Below are 25,346 nucleotides of genomic sequence, written 5' to 3' on the forward strand. Positions count from 1 at the left end.
AGTAAGAGGGGAGTCAAATTTAGAGAAAAATTAATTTAGGGAAGAGGAACAGAATGGTGTGTGGGATATAGAAAAAAGACGATTAGAGGGAGCAGTGTGGAAGTGTCATCAATACATTTTCTTTGCAGTAGTGAATGAGCTCAGTTCAGATCTGGATCCAGACATATTTTGCTGACACTGGAATGAACCAGTGAAGCACAACTTCTGTAGGGATTTGCTGAGATGTTTTTGCTTTGAATTTTGCCCCTCCGTGGTTTGCATTTAGATGGACCTAAAAGCTCAGACTCATCCTCTGCCAAACTGAAGACATGAAGACAGGTTACTGATTGTAAGCATGTGAGGGTGCTGCATTTCAGTGTAGTTGGTGTTCATGCGCTCATGGAGCTTGACTCACTGTGTCTTACAAATCCATGCAAGGACTTCAAGAACATTTTTTAAAAGAAAAACAATTTAACCCCCCTTGATTTGTTATGAAGTCAAGGGAAATTTCTTTTAGATCCAGATTTCCCAGGAGATTTTGCACTTTATAAATCAATGCCCATCCTCTGCTTAGGGCTGTGGAAGCACGCTACTGATGTGTATGTGTTAACTAATTATGGTAAGAGAAATACACAGTGTTTCGTTTCAGTACTGGAAGAGTTCAGTAGATCCAGCAGCAGCAGTAATAGTGCTGGGAGAGAACTGCAGAAGAGGATGCTTCCTCCCTTTTTTCACCCTTTACTGGGTAGTCACTAACTCAGGGACAATACAGAGCTAAACTGACTTCGGTCTGATATATGGCTGTTGTTTAATTCTTGTGCTTCTTTTGGTATTGCAAACTCTTTTATAGGTCAGAAATTTAAGAGCTGATATGCCATGCAAACATCATAGATTGGTTCTTCAAAGCTGTACAAATGATTTTTTTTTTTTTCTTAGAGAAGGAGAGAATTGAATTTCACAGCAACTCTTAATTTGCATTATTGGCATCAGTTAGCATCTTCAGCAGTTTAAAGGGGATGTAAAAGTACACTGATTGCATTAAATGATAGCTGTGCTATTTAGCTATAATTGGTTTTGGCAGGTTATCTACATATGAAGAATTATTTCTGGTTTTACAGATCCAAAAGTTATTGCTGTTTAATGGAATACAGTGTTTTCCTTTTGTATTCAAATCATGTGTTGGGATGATAATCAAGAAATAATTGTTTCAGTGTATCTTCAATATTTCTGCAAAGTTTTCTGGAACTGCTCAGGGATGCATCTTTGATCCTTTAAAGAACTGTCTTATTATTGGGTCTTTTCTAATACCTCACATAAGCTTTTAATTGTACTGAATGATGTATGATCAGTAATCAGCTACACAGATGTTGCTAACAAATATATTGCTTGAGACTAGCATTGCTGACTGAGTTATCTGCATTTTAGCCATTTTAGCTTGCATGCACAGTTTAGAGGTGAGTGACAGACTGAAGTTGGAGAGTGTGAAGCTGGCAAATTTGCCATCCCCAAAACCTCAGTTCCTTTCCACTGTTAAGCCCTATACACCTAGAAAGGATGGAAAGACTTTCAGCTTATTTTCTTGCCACGGGAAACAGAGAAGTCCTAAAGTTTGCCCCACAGTGTGGAATTAGAAACAACAATACATTCTCAATGGAAATTTGTAATGATTTTTTTAAAAAAATTGTACTTTTCACCATTTTGGAGCACTGGAATAAAATGGGAAATAGGCATACCTAACTAATATTTGGAGCATAAATTATTGCTGCTCTTTTATTCAAGAGATACGTTTGAACTGTGAGTGGTACCCCATTCTGTTCTGGAATAGGCTCATGCTTTACCAAATCAGCATCACAGTATCAGAAAACAACTCAATTTTTTCATGATTTTAGAAAGCTTCTCAGCTGGGCAGAGTTGGGGTTGTCCTTTCTCCTGCTGCCACTCCTTGTTGTAGCACTTCCGTTTTAAAATTTTGAACACATTCAGACAGGAAACGAGAAGATTTCTACGCAGAAGACTATATAGGTCTTTAATTCCTTGATCTGCTTTGAATCATCTTGAGGCAAACATTCAAGAAGTGCTCTTATGAAATTCCCTAATTCTAGATTGGCATCAGCCTTAAAAGAGAGACACCTGAGCCCTGTCACTTCAGCTAAGGCTTGCAGAGGGTCCAGTGTGAGCCAGAGACTGAAACAAACAATTTAGTTTCCTTGCTTGATGTCACTGTGCCTGATCATACGGCTATTGTGGGAAAACCACAGGAAATGAAACAATGCCAGGTTGAATATGCCTGCAGAAGGAATACCAAGAATCCTTGAGAAAACAATGACAAGCAGGAGATGCAAAACATCACCATGGGAGAGCAAGGAGGACCTCTGTTCTCTTGGCATCTGACCTGGCAGCAGCCAGCCCTTGTGATAGGGAAAAGACCTTTCTCCAGATACACAAAACTGACTCTTTCACAGTAGCCGTAGGTGTGCAAAAGTTATGATGTGGGATGTGTGTCCATGAGGAGGCTGCGCGGCTGTGCTTGGGCCAGTGGGTGCTCCTCCAGAGCCTGTGAATTATACTGACAGATTCAGCATTTCTGCTTTGTCTTCTGCTAACAAAAGGTAAAAGAGCACAAATAGACTTTATATATATTAAAAAAAAATAAAGTGAAGACAGAATATTACAAGCTATGCATCATAAACAAGGCAAGGATGCTGTATACAACAGCACAGACAACATTCTATGAGGGCCATCTTGTGGACAGAGAAATTTTATTCTCTGTGAGCATAGGAAAAAAAAAATCCCAGAAATGTATACCTGAGGATACTAGATTGTAATTCTTAGAAATCAGTTCTGATCTGCTGTACAGCGTGGAGCTGCTATTAATCTAGTCATTAATACTCATGTGACTGACAGCAGGGTTAGCTGTGATGCTGTGGAAATAACAAAATAATGTGTGCCATGGGTTGGGAAGGCTGTTGCAGACAAATAACAAGTCAGTTTTCCCCCGATGAATATTTTATGGCTATTTGCTTTGGAAATTTCTTTCATCCTCTATATTGTAGAAAAGCTCTTTGAAATCCATGGATTAAATACCATCACAGTGCTAGAGTTAAGAACACTATTAGTATTGTCAAGTAACAGTTCAAACCAAGAATCAACATCCTTTTCATGATTATCATCCGACTAACCCACTCTGTGCACAGTAGGTTTCTCAGCTGCACAGTTCTTTAGCTCTATATGCCCGTGTTCTGGGTGAAAGACTAAAAATATTGAATTAAAAGTAAAGCCTGCCCATTCAAATCAAATGTATTCTCCATCACAGACATGCAAGGTTGAATATGATCTTTTCTGTATCACCTGATCCACAGTCAAAATCACTCCATTTCCCTTTTTTTGTGTGTGCTTCCCAGTGAATGCAGATGCCTCTCGAAGAAACCAGGATCTTTTCTCTAATTCTTCCCCAATGGGAAATGTCAGCCAACAGTGCTGGACAGGCACAACTTTGCTTAGTTTATAGGACCATGATCCATGGTCGATTAATCGGGCTTTTTTGGTTCTAGAAGAGGTGTGTTTACAAAAAACCAACCCCACCATCTGGTACCATTGGCTGTAGATCAGTCACAGTGAACAAATATTGTTCTCATTTGTCAGCCAGCCTTTGTCCACACACAACTGACTTTTCTAATAACATTAAGTGTTCCTTATTGCGCCATTTTACTGCTTCTTATGGATTATTTAATTCTTTTAATGGCTCTGCAATGGTTCATTTGCTTTCTAAAATTATTCTTTAAAGTACTTGTGCAGAGGGAGAAAGACAGGGCTGATTCCTCCTGCAAGGAGCTGTTGATAGATTCAGAGATGCTGGCTGCTGAGCACTGCTGTAAATATTCACTATCTCAGCTCTGCAGGCTTAGCCACTTTGTAGGGTGTTTGGGAATATCTGATAGTGCAGAATATAAAAGAAGAGCAGGGAAGAGCTGCCTTCAGCTTCCAAATGAAAATGACTGACTATAAAACTCATGTTTTAATGGCATTGTCTCTCCCAGGGATCTTTTGAAAGTTAAGTCACAAACAGACTTTATGGACCAGGCATATCCATCAGTTGTACAGTCATGCGTCATTCACTGGTAGTGTGTGTACTGATTCCCAGAGTCATGAATTTATAGCTCTCTATCCATCTTCTCAGCAGTGCTACCAGCTGCAGAGTCTGGAGAGATGAGCTGTCTACACTAGTCATGAACCAGCACATGAGAGATTTCACTTGGAAGGAGGTTTCATTGACAACAGCTATTCAGTAAAGATTCAGTTGGCCTTGTGTTTAGAAGCATAGTGTGATAATCCAGACTGCCTCCTGGATGCCTGCTCAGAGGGGGAACCACTGTCACCTTTCCAGGAGGGGAAATGAGAGAAGCAACAGGAAAGGAGGCACCCATGCCCCTTGTGGGGATGTCCCTTCTCCCTTTCCAGCTCTTTCTGTGCAGGACTGTAGCATATGGTACTTTCACGGTGCCCTCTGCTGCAGACACATGATTTGAATCACAGCAGAACTCTCCATCTGCTATAGTCAGTTGGGAAAGTGTTTCTCAATAGGTCAGTCCCCAACACTGAAGTATGTCTATGTGCAAAGAAATCGTTGGTACAGTAAAAGGGATTGTGAGCTGAGTGAGTTCTGGCATTAAAGTTTATTTAATAATTTCTATTTTTTAAAAACAAAAAGATTTCATATCTCCATCTGTCAGAGTATACAAATATAATCCTTAATAAAGATATTGGTGAGTTTTCTTGTGACACAAAAACTGAAGCACTCTGTTAGAGATGGAATACACAGTCTGGAAGCAATCATACGAGACATACATATGTAAGTAGTGTACACAGCACCCTTTCTTACATTCTTGAATGGTCTAGTAAGAAATAAAATGGTCTAGTAAGAAATAAAAAAAACCCCCAAACCTTAGGAAATTCAGATTAGAATAGATTCAAATAAATCAGACTCTTTTCAAATGAAAGCACACACACGCACAAATATATATGCATGTATGCATATATGCAAAGTGCTATAAATTTCCTGCTTTCCACCTGAAACAATCAAGATCCTTGAACCGCAAAACACCTGAGTCCAAACTTGCTTGGGACTCTGTCAGCATAGGTGTCTGTAAGAACTTGAGGGGTCATTCTGACATACTTCTGTAGTTTTTGGAGGGGTAAAGATACTTGAGTACAAGCTCAGTTGGCAGGACTTGGCTTCACGATGACTTTTGTCTGTCTAGTTGGACCTTTCTCTGGCAGATGGAGGAAACCTGATTTCATTTTTCTCAGGGAATCTGCACAAAGGAATGCAGGAATTAGTGACCCAGTGTAGGGGAGCAGCCACCTCTGAAACGCTTTAGGTATGGAGGGACCTTGGTGTGAATGGGCCATGCTGCTAAGTTTTCTGTCTTGGCTAGGAGAGAGGCAAGGCAAAAGGCTGAGTCCCCTTTCTGACTGCACCAACAGGATTATTTGCTTTCTTCTACTTTTTCATTTGCTGGAGGGGTGGCAGGATTTAAGTATTTCTCCCACTTGTTCGTTTCCATTTTGGTTAGCATTTGTAGTAAGTGGCGAGTGCACAAAATTATAGCTCTTTAGTGGGTGAGAAAGCTGCTTGCTGCAATCGAAATGAGACAATTAGACACTTGACAACAGACTTTGGTTCTTTCATAGAAGAACAGAATAAATGAGACATGTCAGTTATGATTCTGATGCTGTACTCAAAACTTTGGGTGTGTCTTGCCAGAGCTCAGGCCAGATATTTAACCCTCCCATCTTCTTATGGCATTGCCACTTGTTAATAAAATGTCACCACTGAAAGAAAAAACAAGATTTTCCCATCTGTGACTGCTAAATGCTGTGTCCTGTGCTGAGACATTTCAGAGGATTTAGTCTGTTCTTTGGCGGGATTGTAGCTTCATTGCCTTCCTCCTTGTAGGGAATAATCACCCATTTGCAAAAAAATACAGTCAACATCTATCTACTACACTGTCTAATGAAATCCTCAGCATATTTTTGCATTAATAACAAAGAACATTGAGTATTGACATGTTCCTTAGTATTAAAATGTCAGCAAAGATATGAAAAATGAACACTGTCCAATTCATGAACCAGGACTTATCAAAGTCATTGTTAAAATCTAGTTAATACTCATTGATATTTTTGACTGTGCCACAGCTGGCTTGTAATTTACATTAAGGGTATGATCACATATAGTTCAGAAATGTTAATACAATTGATTAATTATTAATAGATGCTTTGATAAAAGCAGGCTATCGTGTTATTTATTATTGTATTTAAATAACATAGAGACCAGCAAATTGGTATCAATGGTATATATCTGTATTTAGTGTTTTCTACTGATTTACTTTTAGCTCTCTGGAACGTAGAAGTATTTATATGTAAAATATGCTCTTAACATTTTAATTATTTAGTGTATCTAAACCAGTAATATAAAGCGGGACCCTGTGGCACTGGTGCTCTCTGGTTTATTATCGTCCTACTATGTTTTTGGCAAACAATGCACAAATTTCACACTTTAAGAGCTCCCCTTGGATTTACTAAGGAGCAAAAGAAAGAGAAAAGAGAAAGGATGTAGAATAAGAATGCTATGTTTGCAACTTGTGCTCGCTTTCTATCCCCTGTGACAGTATAGGTTTGATGTAATATTTAAATACAAGCAAAGAAAAGTCATTGATACAATTTCTTTCTTGTGCCATGATCTATTTAGGCTGAATTCTGTTGACAGCTGAATAACACTGTTACCTGCCAGTATGATTACAGCAGTGTCCGCCTTCATTTTCAAATCCAATTTGCATTTAATAAAATGAAAGATGAAAGCAACCTGGCTGAAAGTGCATCATCAGCACCGGCTTGCTGAATAATGGATTTGAAAGACTGTAAAGAAGTCGCCCAACTAGTTACAATGTTGGAGTGAATCTAGGGCAGGGAAACTTCAGCATGACTTATTGCAAGCTGATGACATAAATCATCCAGGAGAGGCCAGTGAAGACCAGCTACTGAGCTTATTTATTGTAGAAGAGATTGGCATTAATGAGCTGGAGGAGCAGAACACATTCATCTGGGATCAAAATATCAGTGTGTCCTTCAAAGTAACGGAGACTATCCAGAAAATGCTATAGCCAAAGTGTCCAGAAAGACCCCTCGCTCCAAAAGGTGGAAGTGTTTCCTGCTGTCTGCAATGGCATACCAACATGTTACATTGCCCATCTGTGCAGCACCAGGAAACACAAGAGCCAGCCCCGATAGCATGGGCCAATCCACTGCACTGGCAAGGTCAACGGGCCTCTTTGGGGAACGGGAATGGGAGGATGAATGCTATAGCTGTTGCTGCTTTTGGAGCTTGGCTTTCCTGGGTTCAGCTGACATTACCTACTTTATCCTAGCTCTGACTGCATTTCTGTAGTGCTGCTGAAGGGGTGAGAGTTGTGGGGGGAAGCTTTCAGCAGTATTACTTACAGATAGTAGTAAACCAAAAATCAATCCTTAGTGAAAAATGCTGGGTATCTCTTACCGTGATTCATCTTTTGGGGCATGGGCAGAGAAAATATTTCAGCTTCGGTTCATACGGGTTGAATTATTGTTGTTTGCTGCCTTTGAGCAGAGACCATTGAAAGTTTGTGGTTTGGGGATTAGTCTTCATTAAGGCCTTTTTTCTGCTCTGGGGTATAAGTATTCAGTACTCAGTTGGACTGGGATATTTTCCAGTGCAGTTTTGTTTTCAGCTGTGATTACCATTTAGCTTCCATTTCTAAATCAAAAACCTTTACAAAGATAATTCTGGATGCAAAAAATGGAATTAGTTGTGTTGGATTGTGTGGGATTGAATGTAACTCATTTTCCCTGATGACATATATATGTTTTCCTATATTTTTCCTTTATATTTTCTTTCCTTTCCTTTATCTGCTTTACTTGTAAGGTCTGTTACCTAACTGTCATTTTCCTGGCTGGATTTCCTGTTTTGTGTTCTTGTCCCGGGGTATTTATTTCTTTTCTGTCTACACCTGGTGCTCGTAAGTGTCTTAATTTTGCTTTTGCTTGACATGTTCCTGTGATGTTTTACTTTATGAAGGAGGACACCTGGCAGGGAAGCCTTGTTTAGCTCATCAGTTCTCAAGAGTATTTATCGAATCAAAGAACTTCCTGATGTTTCTGAAGGCGTAAATGAGTTTGGCTACATCTAACATTCAGAGTTGTAAGTTATTTTCGTGGTCGTCTTTTGCAGGAAATTGTAATTATACAACAGTCATTTCTTTCACGTTTTAGTATTACATGGATTGCAAGGCATGGGGGAAACTCTTTGGTTTCAAAAATCTATGTATCTTAAAAGCCATATGACTTTGGGTATTAATGCCAGCAAGGTCGCTATAATGCTTGTCATTTTAACAAGCTGAAGCAAATATCTAAAAGTTAAGCTATATAAAACATGCTTCTGAAGCAAGGAAGGAGGACTTGAATATACCTAACCAGTAAAGATGAGCAGAAAAACTGTATAAATCTTATTCTGGGAGCTGATGCAACTGGAACCAGGATGTCAGAATTTTTAAGGGCCTGACAGCTATCAGCAGGACCTTAAGTGAGGGGAAGCTTTTGTTCAGTGGAGCTGATGAACAGCTCGCTAATGTTAATAGGATATTTTCCATGTACTTCAAATTTTTGGACTTTGAATCAGGTCTAACATTCTCACTGAATGTGTGATATTGCACTCCCTCTGTTGTCATAAGAATGACACCTTCTTCAGTGGAGATTATTTTCTTTCGGAAAGGGAGGGACCCTAGAAGGAAATAATTGATAGTCTTAAATCCTGTACTTTGAAAATTCAAGTTCTTTTTTATAATCCTCACAGAACAGGAAAAAGGACTAGCAACTTCACAATACTTAAAGCACACCTGATAATGGAGTAATTATTTTACACAAGAGCACATTCTTTATTGCAAAGATGAGCATTTAGTTCTATCTATACACAGCTTTGTAATAAAGGTAATAATTTCCACCAGAACATGTATGATTAACTGAGCAACTCAATATAGAGTTGTCAATCCTGAATGTTCTGGTAGCAAGGAAAGAACAAGGACACCTTGTCTCTGATTATTGTTATTGTGGTGGGGGTGGGCAGAAAGATGTTATGAATAGTGTCTCAACTCACCTTAGATGTATCCTTTATATCCACAAAATACTGAATATAACTGAATATAACTGAGAATGGGGGGTAAGGGGAATAAAGGAGCTAAAATGACTGCCTGCTTGTTGCTGAACAAAGCTGTTCCTTGGAAAAATCAACCTTCAAGTAGAAACAAAAGATGGGGGAAATGCATGATCTCTACTTGAGGAAAAAAATGTGGAAGTAGAGAAAGAAAAATTAACACAATTTGAAGTTTAGTAGAATAATGTTATCTAAACTAAAATTATAGTGCACTGAAGACAATAAAGGTATTTTAAACTATAATTTTCCCCATTTTGAATATATTTTTAAAAATTACTAAGAATCAGAATAGTTAAGTTCTAAGTCATTTTGTTAAAAGATGCAGGATATTATTCTTTCTAATGGTATATATGAGTGGATTAGTGTAACTTAAAAAAAAAGATTCTATTTTTTGCTGCTGCTTAAAATGATAATTACATTAGTGGTTCATAATCTATTAATGGCAATGTTACTTTCATGTATTTTAGGTAAAAGACATGCTCCAAAAAAGGAAAAAAAGCATTAGAGATGTGCAGCATAATCCTCAGTGTGCTGGGAAAATACTTGAATGGAACATGGTGGAAAATACAGCAAATTTTTAGGAACAAACATTTGTAATTTACAATTTATATCAGTGGTTATATCTTGGAGAGCTGTGTATCGCAGCAGGAGGATCTACTGTGGCTATTCAAACCACTAACCTGGTAACATCTTGGAAGGTGACCAATGCAATGAACTTTAGGGTAAGCAGTTATCTCGTGCCAAGCACTACACCTATCACCACAATACACAAAATAAAGAAAGATCATTTTCTCATCCCGGACATTTTACATTGCATGGTATGAATTATGATTAGCCTCTGCTTCCATGTTGTGTAAGCATTGGAACTATCTGCAGTATTTCAGTGGTTGATGTTGGGTAGCACTGAATTCCAGATGCATTTGAGTGAAGTGAGGGTTTTTTTTGGGATTTTGTTTCTTTTGTTTTGTTTTACTTCTGACTTTCCTGTTATTTCACACTTTGAAAATTAGTTTGGGAAGACAAAGAAATGTAATTTCTGCTCCCTGATCCTGTTACAAGTGTTGTTTTTTGAGAGCAAAGCACTGGCAGAGGACAAGGACGGGGATGTATTTGTTGGTTAGCACACAACTGTAGCAAAACAAGACCTGTGTGCAGTTTGAATCATAGAATCGATTAGGTTCAAAAAAACGTTTAAGATCATGGAGTCCATCCATTAACCTAACACTGCCAAGTCCCCCACTAAACTATGTCCCTAAATGCCACATCTACACGTCTTTTAAATACCTCCAGAGAGGGTTAAATGCCACCACTTCCCTGGGCAGCCTGTTCTAATGCGTGACAACCCTTTCAGTGAAGAAATTTTTCCTACTATTCAATCTAAACCTCCCCTGGCACAACTTGAGGCCATTCCTCTTGTCCTTTCACTTGTTACTTGGGAAACAGGTTGACATCACGACAACTTCCTTTCAGGTAGCTGTAGAGAGTGATAAAGTCTCCCCTCAGCCTCATTTTCTCCAGACTAAACAAGTCACATCAGTGTTTAATTTGCCCATTTGCTGATTTGCTCTTGTCCAGGTACTGTCCCCTTTGGTGGGAGAGATGGGGTCTGAATGGATGGGGCTTCTCTCTCTATCCTCCAATATGAGAACTTCTATAGATGCTCTATAGATGTGGAAAGGGATAGATTTCAATTTCATACTGGTTGAATCCTGTTACGAATACACAAGAATGGGCTCTGAACCTTTGAATTCTGTTGATTCCAAATCTACTTATATTTTTGAGTGTATATATATGGATAGAACTGGTGATTGGATCCTTAACATCACTGCTAGACCCTTTCAGTGATCTCAGGGAGGGTTTCTATATATCTTATTCTCTGATCACCTAAAATCTTACTGAAATCCCATCCTTTCTTCAGTGATAATTTTAAGAAGGGATGGGACATAATGAAGGTGATTTTTCTTTCACCTCCCAGTTTGCTCAGAATGGAAAAATATACTTCTTTAGATGCAAATATTGCATGAAGAAACATAATTTTCCAAAAACCCCTTAAAAGGAACATTGTCAAGAAACACACAATGAGGCCTATCAATGAGTGGCTGAATCCAATGCTTGTATTTATGAAACCATGTTTATAGAAGGTATTTACAGCACCTATCATGAGCCTGATGTGTTTCATTCTGAGCAGAGTTACTGACTTTTCCTTCATTCAAAATCCTATTTCTATAGAATTGTAGCAGTACTACCAAATGCATAAGTATACAGGAAGCTGCTTATTCTGCACTGCAACTGTTTACGAGAAACTATTGTTTTGTTTTCTGTTTTTGTTTTCTGTTTTGATTTGGTTTTCTTTGGTTTCTTTGTTTTGTTTTGCTGAGCTGTTGATCTTCTACAGTGAGATCACTAAAACTTCGTATAAATCTGTTTACTCATAAGGACTGAATAACAAGCATACCTAAAGATATTTGAAAATAATTTCCTTGGGTATTCAGGGAACAGGTTATAAATTTCACATAGTGTGCTGTGTCCACCAGAACATGTGGGTCCCTCTCGTTAAGCACAGGGCAGGACTGTACCAGTGATTACAGTGGTTGTGCCAAGCATCCCTAAGATATGGATATTTTCATTTATTTTGTTAAAATCTCAGCAAGGTGGTAAAAATGTTGCTTAGGAGGTTACTCAAATTAAGCTAAGGCAATGAGACTTTGAATACATGCCTAATTGAGCATTTCAGTGTGTGCCAAAGGCACTGAGGGGTGGTTAGTGGTAGCCGAGGGTTAGCCGAGTGGTGGCTGAGTGGTGGCTGAGTGAAGAAGCAGTCACCTTGATATTTACAGGATGAATTTCTTCTCCCAATATGAGAACTTCTGTTAACTTTAGTGGAGCCTATGTCCTTTCAGAGCAATCCTTTTTTTTTTTTTTTTTTTTTTCTTAGACTGTAACATGAAGAAATCTTCAACAAGCAGATCATACTACTTATCTGTTGGATTTGTCTGTAAATGCATTGAGTTCAATTTTTTCTCTTTATTACAGAATAATCATTCTCTATAAAAGTGCTCTTGGGGTAAGAATACATATATCGATACTTATAGCTCATTATCTGTCTTCTTATATATAAATACATATTTTATCACTAAATTATTTGGAAAAATAATTTGAAGGTTTAGTGTATAAATCCATTCTAATTGTGTGTCAGAAATCTCTTTCCTTTCTTCTGATGATAGCTTTATTGCATCAAAATTATAAGTGATCAGAAAATGGAAAGTAAAATTAGGTTATCTTTTTAACATGAATTTCTCAGCCACCTGACTCAGGCTTTGGAAATGACAGAAGTGTCAGAGATATTGAGCAGATTTTCAGTGCTATAAAAACATTGGGTTGGTTTCAGCTACTAACCAGAAGAAAATAACTTTATTTTCTGAATTCCTTCATTCAATGGCATCAACACTCAGAAGCTCCTATCAGGTAAGAAGTTCCTGGTCTAACACTCTCTAGTTAATATACTCAGAATTTCAAAAACATATTCCCAAGTTATAACTGTATGGCTGAGATGAGAATGTGTCTTTGGAAATGTTTATTCAGTTATGCATATGCCTCACTGTTAGTCCAGGTCCTGCTTGTCTGAGAGAACCACAGTGCTGAGATTTGGATGAAGTTAAGGCAATAATTCTGTGGGGAACGCCAGAGAGTGTGTAAACCACAGCCTTCTCTCTCCATCTGCAGGCGAGGTGCTGAACTTTCAAGTGACTGTAACGCAAGAAATTAAAACATTCCCTCAACAGAGATAATAATTCAGTCTTTGTTTCCAGGTGAAAGTGCAGCCAGTTCCTCTGCAACTGAAGTAATTTCAAACCAACAAGTGTTAGGGAGCACTCCATGGGCTATGGTGAGCTATGGATTTATTGCCTTTTGTATCTTTTCTATAATTTTTAATCTGCCTGGATTCAGACTACTCAGAAAATCTTGGAAAGATTCTTTTAAATTATCTGGGGCTGAGAGGACATAATGTTGTACATATTTGAGGCAGAGTATATGCATCGTGCCACGTGATTTTTTTTAAGCATCATTATCAATTGTTTTGGCTCATTACAGGTAGATGACCTAATGATTCAAAGACACCTTTTTAGTAATACAGAATAAGAAATGTGAAAACAGTCTGGCACACTAGTCAGGACTTCGCAGTCTGGACTAGGCATACCTAACCAAAAAAGGACACTAACCTTGTTTGCAGGCTGTTTTCGCATCTGGCTGAACAGCAAAGATTTACTCTGGCAAAGCTGTCAGTATGGAGAATGGCAAAGGGCACAAGCAGGGTGTGAGAGAAAAATAATTCAAACAAGAAAACCAACAGCTGGTTTGAGTTGAGTCAACCCAAATACCAGTTTATGACACCCATGTAAAAAGAAGAGAAGGCAAGTTGGCTAGGAAAATGCACAGATAAAATTGATGTGCTCTTTAAGGGATGCAATTTGCGCTGGAATTCCAGAACTCGAGGGGTTTTTGTAGACAATAAAAATGTCAGCAAAACAGTCTGCTCTATGATCAGTCTTTATAGAAACTGTTATTTAAATATATCTATAAAAATGTATAAGTAACGCAAAAGATTAGTGAGGACATGGATATAGTTTTGCTTGTTCAGGACTGATGCTTTTAGTCCAATGCTTTTTGATGGCCTTTACTATGCTTAATAGATTCAGAAAAACAGCCACTCCAAAGACAGCCAAGTCCACGAGATTGTACTGATTTATACTAGTTAAAGATTGTCTTCTTGTGCTTCTTTTCCTTTATCTGAAAAATGGAGGTAAAAACGATTTTCTTCTATTCTCGTCTTGTTTGTTCCAACTCTGGGCCTTGATGACAAGGACCATTATTTCTGTTTGGGCAGCTTGCTAACCTCAGTAGCTCTGACCTCAGGTTGGTATTTCCAAGCACCACAGTTAAAACTATAACATTAATGTGACCAGTAACAGGCATGGCATCTGACAAAGGAATATATCTGTAAACATATACATTTTTTTCACTTTCGGTTTCAAGAAAAAAAAAGTACCTCCAAATTACTGGGATGTAATTTTTTATCTCTTCTTTATGAGAGCAGTGTCCATGGTTACCTTGCTGCTGCCAGTCATGCCAAGTGTTATTATCAATGTCTGACTGTTGCAGTCATACATAATAAAAGTGATTGTGTTTATGGAGGTTTTATTAGTCAAAATTATATTTTGGCTAAAAGGTTTACTAAAGATGAAATGGAATTTCACTTTGCATTAAACAGGAAAGAGTATGAAGGAAAAAATCCTATTACAGTAACAGACAATGCACTGTATGCGAGTTTATAAATTTGACCCTAATTTTGGAAATGGATTTCTAATCTTGCTGTGCAAGCAATGCATGCCGTACAATAATAGCACAACCATAACATCAAGTTTTAAAAACTGCACATTCAGTGTGGCAGACTTCCTAGGAAATAATCTAACTTTTGTGGACTGTGAGTCAAAGGCAGGTTAATGTCAAAAAAAGACCTGTTTCTTGTGGAAACTGTGATGACCTACTTTTAATGTTGCACTACTATATCTCCTGGTTATTTGCAAGTGTCTGACATTTCCACCGAGGCAAATAGCATGGTAGTTAAACCTTGCAACAACTACTCATGACTAGTGTTAGGCAAGTGGCTTATCTTGAGAACTAGCTAAAGTAGAGTTGTGTTCTCCTAGAAGGTCATCTAGTTGTCTTTGATACTTGAATCTTAGGTACCTCTCCATCCTTATGAAATCTGAGTGACTTGCAGGTTTAAATGCACCTATGCATTTATAAATTTATCTTAATTTATCAGTTAGATAGGAAATTGCATGGCGTAAAACTGAGAGCTAATGTTCTAAGGAGATACAAGACATTTTATGCTTGGAGTCAAGCTGTCTAACTCTTAGATGCCCTGATACTATATAGGATCAGTAGGATTTAAGTGTAGGATTTATGAAAGCTGCTATGCTCAGAGCCACTTCAACAAGCCAGGGGGAAATGTCCTTTCCATCCAAGAGGCACTTAACTCCGGGCTATCGGCAGAAGTCTTTGTACACCAAAGGCTCTATCCAGGCGGGAGGAATGAGGCAGTGTCTCTTGAAAGCTTCCTGATCTTAGAGTGCTGTCCTGGAAATGCAGCTGTCCAGCAAATGTCATCCCCATTGTAGGAAAGGTGAGATGTGTTAATAAAGACAAGGGCAGATGAATTATAACATCTCACTATTCTTTGTCAAATCGTCTTTACTCTCAAGTCCTTGAGGATATTTCTTCTAAAATCCTTTAGGGTATTCATTCCTGGATAGGCTGGTTCTCAATTTTGCTTTCCTTTTTCTGCAAATAGTTTAAAATACTTGAAAGAGAGGGATGATGCCCCAATTAAATGGATGACTGCTGCAGTCATGGAACATCTTTGAAAATAAATGGGAAAGATTCCTGCTCCAGGTGCAGGCAGTACCATGGATACTAAGGACAGGTACAATCCCAATTTAGAAATGCATTATAATAGTGACAGTAGTAGTTACATGAATGTTAGTGACTATTATGTATAACTTCTCTCTGACCCAGGGAATGGTAAGGTTGTTTGTACCAAACTGCTTCAATAAAAGAGAAAAAAGTATGCCTGTACCGTATCATGTACAGAGACACATACCTCGTGGCATTCAAGCTGCTGCAGAACTGAAATAATATAGTTGCATCAGCACATTGCAAATAACGTCTGCCAAGTGGACTGGCATCATTATCTAACCTAGTGATTATGGAGCTTGGCCAAGAGTGATGTATTCTTGGTCCCACTCTCTATGTCCTTGATTATTTCTGGCTTGTATTTGTTTTTTAATCCAGATGCCATCTAATGTTAGATGTTTGAACATCCCACAGAGTAGAAACTGGGTCCCGATCTCTTCCACTTGGATCTAGGCTTGTGCTTCGCTGTAGGCTCTGCCTGGCCCAGTCCGTCCTGTGTTTTCCTGCAGGAGATGGAAGCCGTAGTGTCAGCCCTTGTCAGCAGGGAAAAGCCTGGAATCCAGGTCTACCACTTCCTAAGCAAATACTCTACTCGGGTATTATGCAAAGTGCTGTGGCTGTGAATGAAAACTTGGCATGCATTAAGATTGCTCAAAGCATACCAAATAAATCAGACTCTTCAGGAGGGACAGCTAGTTTGTAAATCCCAAACAGCCTTTGTTGACAGAGAAGTGCTTAGAATGTCAGCTCAGCTTGGATTTTTCAGAAATCTAGTGCAAAATCCCTTTGTGTCTCCGGTTTTCATTACCCCCTGAGCTGTGAGGCAGAGTATTCGTGTTCGGCATTCAGGATGATGTGCATTTCAGCTCTTTGCCTGTCCTGTGCACCTATAGCACCTAGGCCCTAGAGCCCCATTTCTGTAAAAGGTTTTGTGCCCAGAAAGCAGGAGTGGACTGAGAGCAGGAGTCACACTAGTACTGTTAGGAGGACACAAGCCTGGCAGTGTGCAGGACCCGGTGAATCAGGATTCAGCACGGGAGGCTGGTGAATGTTTCAACAGGGAAAGCACAAACAGATCCCTAGTCTGCTTGCACATCCAAAAGCTGCTTCTGAAACAGAAGGCAAAGAAAGGTTATAGATAAAATAAAGAAGTTAATTTTAAAAGAACTGTATGAACACAAATGGGTGGTTTGAACTCAGCTCTGAAAGGAAATAGCCTTTTAATACATACTTGAGCAGTTAAGGTCTGAACCTTACTAGTTTCCTGAAAAGTGATGCTTATTGCTTGCAAAATGAGTGCTCAGAGCAACTGTCCAGGGGCTGTGGCCCATACCTAAGCAGCCAGTAACTTAATAAAAGCAACAGCAAGTTCATTTGTGCAGCTATGCTGTACTTGTTTAACTGCTCAGGATGTCCTGGAAAATTATGTCTAATATCAACAGCATAGGTGAGACATTTGTGTCTTGGTTCTTGTTTCAGAAATGTGAAATTAGAAAGCTTGACATGGCTGTCCTGGGTACTGTTCACCTCATGCTACTAAGAAACTTCTTACTATGCTGGTATATCTTTTCCTGGACAGTATGTATTCTCCAGTTGAGCTACACAATGGCTTACATATGCTAAATCTATTTATGTGTTCACAGTATAAAGCTTGCCAGGCCTTATTTGCATTTGTGGTTTATAAAACCTGAACATGATTTCCTGAATGCATGACGGTGCCATATATCGTCTCCTGATATGCTCTGAAAACCAACCTCCTAATGACTTTTAGCCTATTCCTAAGGCTGCTTACATTATTGTAATGTTGTTGAGTTACCTCTAACAGAGCCAGCATCTCGCTATAGAGATTTCATTCCCTTATGAGATGGCAAAGCAACTCTTTCTCAGCTGCATTAGTTGTCTCACTGCAGATAACTCGGCCCAGATTTGCATAGGTGTTGACTGTCACAACTGCGTGTCCCAGTGGCTGCAAAAGGCACTGGGGAGTGCTCAGTGCTTTCTGAAAAATGAGACTATTCAGATTTCAAATTTACCACTGCAAATTAGAGTAGTGGAAAATATGAGGCAATGAAGGATGGGATTTATTTGCATTCTCCTGATTCCAGTGTACTGGTGTGACTACTAAATATATTTTGAGATCTCCTGAGTCTTTGAGAACATGTAATATTTTTGTCTTAACAAGGAAAAGAAGAAAATGATGGATGAAACTGGATCGTACAAATTTTATTTAAACATGCTGTCATTGATTTGCATTTGATTTCTTGGTCCAACTGGAGCAGGAAAATCCTGCTTTTTCAGCTCTGCAAGTTCTGTGATTACACGAGAACCCCCTAAAGAGCTGATAAAACAAGTGTGACAACTCAAGATAAATAATTGCTTCTGGCTAATTGTTTCCAAACTACAGATGCAGTCATATAGTCAAAAATCATCATGGCCAGCTCATGGAACAGCTGTTTCATATAGAAATGCTGTGATTCATTTTGTATTCCTGTCCATTATGTGCTTTTGGTGAATTTAGTGCAATTACATGTAGAAAAAGGTCATTGCTGTTTTTGAGGAAGGCATTGGAAGCTGCCATTTTTCAACAGTGTATTTCTGTGTTATATTATTCCCCCCTGACAAAAAGCAGTCAGAAAGGTGTGTCAGAAAGACAGATTATCTTCAAAAACACATGAAAGGTGGCAGTCTGGTTTCAACACAATTCTGTGTAATTTATATTTTTTTTTTTGTATCATGTTAACTGTTAATTGTCCTGTTTGGTAAAGGTGAATGTTAGTAGGAAAAAAATCCAAATGAGAAGCAACAGGACATTCTGAAGAAAATTGTTTGAGAGAAATTTTGCTGGGGTGTTCCTTCTATAGCAACAAATAAACAAAATACCACAACAACAGAAGAGATTCTGCCCAAATTTGGCTCCCTACCCATGGGAATAGATGTGGAACTGCAGCTGCAGTGATCCTGGCTGTTAATTTTTCTGGGTGTTTGCTCTGTTATCTCACTTTTCTCCCTGTAAAATGGGATATTAATCCTTCCTTCTTTCAGAGATTTAGTTAGGTTTTGTACAGTCCTTTGGCACTATTAATAAAGGATTTCGTCTGCAATTTAAGTTGCCTCTCTCCCTTTGCACAGATACTCCTGGCCACACCAGGAACCTTTCTCTGCAGAGTCAGATTCTCTGTTTTGCGTTAGGAGCTGATGAATGTAAAGCCGAGATTTTCCCGAAGAATCTGGAAGAGAAGCTGAAATCACTTCAGTGAAAAGTGAGCCAGCGTGGTGAGTTTTATATCCCTAAATTAGCACTGAAAAGAAGGAGAAAACTTAAGAAGTAATTTCACAGTAAAGCCTCAGTATGCTGTTGAGGAGGAAAATAAAATATTCTTCATCCCTGAATTATGCTCATGCCGAGGGAGGAGAGATAGATACTTATTGCTCCTGCCATTTACCCTCTAGCCAGCTGTCTGAAGAAGTGTCATGCACCTCTAGCCACATGTTGAAAGAATCTTCTCTGCTCTCTCAAGTTGTTATAATGGTTAGAACAGAGAGGAATTTTGAAGGACTTCATTATTCTCACCATTTAATTTTGCAGGATGCCCTTTAGTGCTTCTGCTCTGCAGTACAGCACAGTCATCCTGATAGATGTATACATCTGGTGGACACCAAAACAAGGCTACCACTACTAAGAAATACTGACTTTGATGTCATAAATTACAAAAAAGAAAAAACAAGGCACTCAGACCATTTTGGAAATATGAAGTAGCAATGCTTATTTATTTAGCAGCTATAGTACAGAAAGAGAATACCAAAAAGCAAATAAAAAAACCCTAAAGTATGGGAATCTAGTACTAGCAAGCACCATCTCAGTCTTATCTCCTATGGATACAGTTGGACGCAGCAGCAGGAGTGTTATTTTCTCCCTGCATGATATGAGTCACTTTCACAGGAGACAATATGCAATCCTAAGAGCTAAGCACTAGGTGTTTCATATTTGCTGAATCTCTTGCTTTGAGTCATTGATTTCTTCACATCGAATCTCATCTCTGGCCCAGTTAGTGAGCCATTAAGTGAGGAGTCTACTGTGTTGATGAAATAATAATTCTGTTTACAGAGCGCCTTCTCACCAAGGCACTGTAGGTGCAGCAGAGTATCTGCTTAATTCACACTCTTTAATAATTAAAGCTTTTCTACCTAATGCCTTTGTGAAAAACTGAATTCTCATGCTGTCTTCAACCAGAAGCAATTGCAGAGAGACTGCTTGGGGAGCAGTTCCTAGAAGGTTGCCCATTTGTTTGGCACTGGAACATCCTTTCCTATAGAATGAAGAAAACATTTCCTTCTTTTGAGGAAGCACATCAGCTGAGAAGCAGAATGCAGTGGTACTCTGTTTCTGCCGTAATGTTGTCCCATTAGGGACCACCATACTCTGAAAATTCATGTGACACTTCAAAGTCTTTTTTCCCCCTTCTAAAAATTTAAGATATGCTGAATTTATACATCTCCTTTAAAGAATAATCTGGCTCACGATAACAGAGAAAGATACCAGAAATGTAGGAAAAAATAAGAACTAGGATGACTTGCTGCATCCAGCCCAATGCAGAATGGTGGGAGTTTACCCACTCAGCTGAGAATTCCCCTAGAGGGAAGAAAATTTTCTTCATGTAGTTTCAGACAATCACCTTCTACAGCACTCACCTTTTCATTTTTATTCTCGTGTTTAAGTAGGGAAAGAAGGAGAAAGGAAGGAACTAAGGTGTGCTGGCTAAGCAGCCAATGTGCTGTCTCATCCCCTAATACTTGCACACTGCTGGCTTAACTATGAACAGTTCCTCTGTGCTCTGCTTAAGAATCCACAGGGGCACTTGCAAAATCTGTCCGGAGATTTGCTTCCCTGGTCCATCAGAGCACATTTCTGTATGCTTAGTGAATCAATTCAGGAGAGAATAAAGGTTAGTTACAAAAGCAAAAAAAATCCCTTTAACCGTAAAGGCTTGGTTCTCCTTTTTTTTCCCTCTGTGAACATCCACGAAATTTTTGTAAAGACACATTAGGGTTCTGTACATACTTTGTGTAGGCGTGAAAATGACAAAAAAAGGACGTAAAGGATCAGATGTCATAATCCTGAAGTGCCATCATCAGTGATACGCATCTGTAGATCTGCTCTAGGGCTAATACAACATAATTAATTAGTTATGTTGTCTGGATATACCTCTGAAGTGACCATCTGCAGTGAGATGTGAAAAATGGACCTGAGGAACCAGCTATGAAATGTGGTGACTCTCATACCTGGCTGACATTACTTCTCTTTACCTCTGGGAAGGGCTCTGGGAAGCTAGAGCTCTTGTAGCAGAGTTTAGGCTTTAGGTCACAGTACTGCTTGTGTTTGAAATGTGCTTTGAGCAGGAAGAAAGACTAGCAGGGCACAGATGGTACTCCATGTTGGCAGGAATGAATTAATTCACCTCTTGTGCCCATTTGAACACTGGCTTCCAGAAGAGGTGTCCATTCCCATTGCCATGGCATGTCCCTTGATTGCCATGTCATGGGACTGCCTGCTTACTCAAGACATTACATTGGTTAAGCTAAAACCGTGAAAGTGTCCAGCTTTCTCTTAACGTTTCTGTATTCCTGTGCCCTCCCTTCCTGTGTTTGAAGGGTCCGTGGCTAAGGAAGGCTGTAGAGATAGACAGTCATTTCAATTCACATTGCATCATCTCAAAGACTTTTTCTGAAGGTAATAGGCTGTAGTAATAGGTGAACAGTTCTGGTGGCATTAGCCCACTTCTGAGTATTCTCTTTCCTGAAAGCCGTTGTGTGTCATGGTGCCTGGGTGCTGACAGAGCCCTGGAGCTCATGGGGAAAGGTTCACCAGACCCCTGGGAGAGGTGGTGGCTGAGAGCAAACTGTCATTGGCTAAACTGCACCCAAGTGGCACTATTGCTGCTGTGAAGGCATGGGAACAACTACAACTTGCAATCTCCTCAAACAATGTCTTTGAAAATATTTTCCTAAGATTTTTGCTTTGCTTCTGTCACAAAAAGCGAGACTGGAAAATAGTTTGAGAGCTCTTTTAAGATAAATCCTTTTGTGCCTTTCCTACAGATGCAGGTAATTGCAGAGAGATTTGGGATCTGTCTAAGTCAGATCCTGCCCATTAAAAAATATATCTCAGGGTTGGATTTGACATGCAGTGTTGACATCCTTCTTTCTATAGTAAGGCAGATGATATGTTTAGCAGACAGCTACTTTGACAACTTCCCTTCTCAGGAGCTGAAGGAAAATGCTGAAAATTTCCTGTGGCTTTTGATATTTTATGTGCTTGCTGGGCTAATCTTTATAAAATCCTGATGCTGGGGGGGGTCACACTTACTGCTACCAGAGGCAGATGCAACTCCAGAGCCATCAGTGGAACTGCATCTCATTGCAGTTATGAAGCTGGACCTCCTTTTGAAGAAAAATATTGCCTTGCTTACATTAAGGGGAGAATGGACTTGCTAGATTCTGAGCTTTGATACCAATTCTGAAGGCTTATATGACTGCAGGATCTTTCCAAACCTGTAATTTCTTTCCATTAGGAAAATCACCTGCACAAACCTTTCAAGCAATTATCAAAAAATATTATTTCCTCTGCCTAGTTTGAATTACATCTTGAATTATTCCCCAGGCATTGTGTGTCTTTTTTACTTTCTTCCTTTCACTTTTTTACACTAGAAACTACCTTCTGTATACTAATGTTGAATAGCTAATGTTATTATGTGATAATATATAAATATATTATGTGATAGTGACTAACACCAGAAGCACCCTGAAGTCATTATAAAGAGCTATTGAATGATACTTGAACTGCCAAAATGCTCATTCAGAGTGAGGTGAAAGCCAGACAAGTGTCCTGTAGAGGGAGTCGGTCTAGATGTTTCCTTGTATCACCTCCTTCTTTAATTGGAGATTCCCAGAGTGGGATCTCAGCAGTTTTCTGGAAACCTTCTGACTGGTTACTGTGAATATATTTTTCAAAATAATTATTTTCCACAAGGTGAAATGTATCTAGTTTGTTTTCACTTGTATTGATTTGAATCATATCAAGATGTATACCAGATTTTTACTTGAATATTTGAGAAGACTGTTTGACCTGCATATTTATACAGTTTTTAGGGACATATGTAATGAAGTGGCAATGTGTTTGGCACAGTTGCAACTGTGAATACTTTTAGTGTGTTTGATATTAGTGTGTCTGGTAAAAGATATAATTACTGTATCTTTTCTGAAAGTACAATTAGACAAAGAGGCTTCTTCTAACACAATAAGCCGTAATTAAAATTAATTATATACTAATGTAGAGAGGTATTTCCTTTGTTAAATGGCCTGGTCACGTTTGCCCTCTAGTGGCAGCGAGTTTGCAAACGACGGACCCCCAGGAGCCAGACAAGAAAGGCCCTCTACAGAGAACATAGCTAATGGGTTTTTATTTAACTCTGTTGTTTGATTTATGGATCAGTCTATTTATGAGCCTCTACTGTGAGCATATAACTGTACAAGGAAGGCTTCTTCTCACCTAAAAGTCAGGGTGAAGCGTCAGTAAGCCTGCTTTCCCGCGGCTCCATTCCCGCGAAGGCAAGGCCCTAAAGGAGCTCACCAAGTCTCTTGCCTAGAAGATAATTGCAGCAGCAGCTGGTAGGGATGGAGGGGGCTCCAGTTAGATTTCCTGGGGGTTGCTGTAGGAATCTGCTCAGCTTGTTGAGACACACTTGATTATGTAGCACTTTCGTTACGACCCTGCTTTCTGCCTAAGAAGGGAAAAATAAGCCCTACAAACAGCATAATGACGTATTCAGTCAAAGAGAAGAACTTCAAGTAGGAAGGATCTTTTCATATGAAGGAAATCTTTTGGGGAAGGAAGGGGGTAATGAAAGCCAGTAGCTGTGAAATTGTTCTGTGATAACCAAGTAAGCAACCTCTCAGTCTGTCATTCAGAAAAAACATTGCAGTTTTCAGACTTGAGTCATTGGAATAGTATGGCAGACTATGACACGTGTTTTATTTCTCACATATCTTTTTAAAAGATCTACCAACATTTTTGCAGCACAAGAAACTTTGTTTTTTTTGCTAGAGTGAATGTGGATGTGGAAGGAAACGGAAGTTCAATGGTTTCAGTGTTATTAGTGCAGCTATTGAGGAAAAGGTTGAAATTCAAGGATGATGTAACGTGGAAATTATCAGGTATCTTCCTGAGGGGGCCAACCCTGGGTAATCCCACTTCATTTTGTATTCCAAACACCCACTGACTTGAGCTTGTTGGTTTAAAAAAAGTACTATTTTTTACCATCTTGATTGCCTTAGGATAAAGTTCTTGTAGAATGGTGGAAGTGTAATGACAGCCTTATTGGATGAAGGATTTTCTGTGTAAAATATGAGTTTTGGCAGCTTGGCTAAACATACAGTTACATCTAGCAGTGGTGAAAATCTCACATTGTCTACAGCACAGAAATTATTGGAGGTTATGCAAATGTAAGCTGTTGTGGTAGTGTAATGCTTATCTCGTGCTCAGTATAGAGCTGCAGTTAAAAAGGGACTCGATGTCTGGAACAATGGTGAAGGAGTGGACACGATTGCAGGAAATATTTATATTTCTGTTATACATGGAGCAGTTCAGGCATACAGTCTTGATCACCTAATCTCAAAACAAGTCAGCTGCATATATAATTCATTGAAAAAAATAATCTAAAATGAGACTTTTAAGGAAGGATGCTAATGATAAAACAAGAATTTAAAAGGAGCAAAACCTTATACATTTCAACCACTCCCGAAAAAGTGCAGCAGTTGAGTGAAGGTGACATTCAAATGTTTGTACCATAAAGAATTTAACCTTAGAATTGGTGGTAAAAGCTTTGAAAGATATGAGAAATCCTTCCTAATTGTATTTTTATTTATATTGACATGATATAAATCAATACTATAGTCTGAGCTATGACTCTGTCTTGGCCAGGCCAGGGTTCGCTCTGTAGGTGTTTGTTCATGTAAAGCTACAGATTTGGTAAGACTGAGTAGCACACAAAGCACAGAGCTTTGCCTGTGTAAGTAACCTAAACCTTGGCCTTTAATTCAGCTAGTCTGTGCCTACCCACCAAGAGAAAGTTGGAATAGGATGCCAAATGATGTACAAAAATTTAGTGCTTTGGGCTTCAGATTCTTTCAAAAATATAAATGGAATAACCTCATCGTAGCACACCTGAAAAGTTCCTCCATCCCCTGCACAAGCGAAGAAAATGAGGTAGAGAGCAGCCTGCATGCACTGCAAAAAGGAACTACGTCTCAGGGGAGTTTTGGGCTGTCACATTCTGTCTCACTCTGCACAAGAGGGAGGGGTCGGCATCCCAGCATTTCTCATGAGTGGAGCAATCCATTTTGTCGATCCACCAGCTGGCCAAAAGGTGGGGGGAGTGCCAGGTTCCCTGTCTGCCTGGTGCTAACCAGCTGGCCCTGGGCACGCTTAGGAGCCTGCAGAGCCAAGCCGAAGGCAGGAGGCAGCACGGGGGAGCTGGCTGGTTGCTGGACTTGGAGCTGGCAACCTTACCTGGCCCAGGAAGCTGTGTAATCTGTATGGCTGCAGCTGGGGATCTGAGGACTTGGCAAAGGGGGCAACCTGTCTGCCAGATTT

The sequence above is a fragment of the Athene noctua genome, chromosome 5 (genome assembly GCF_965140245.1).
Source record: "Athene noctua chromosome 5, bAthNoc1.hap1.1, whole genome shotgun sequence".
In the NCBI taxonomy this organism is placed as follows: domain Eukaryota; kingdom Metazoa; phylum Chordata; class Aves; order Strigiformes; family Strigidae; genus Athene; species Athene noctua.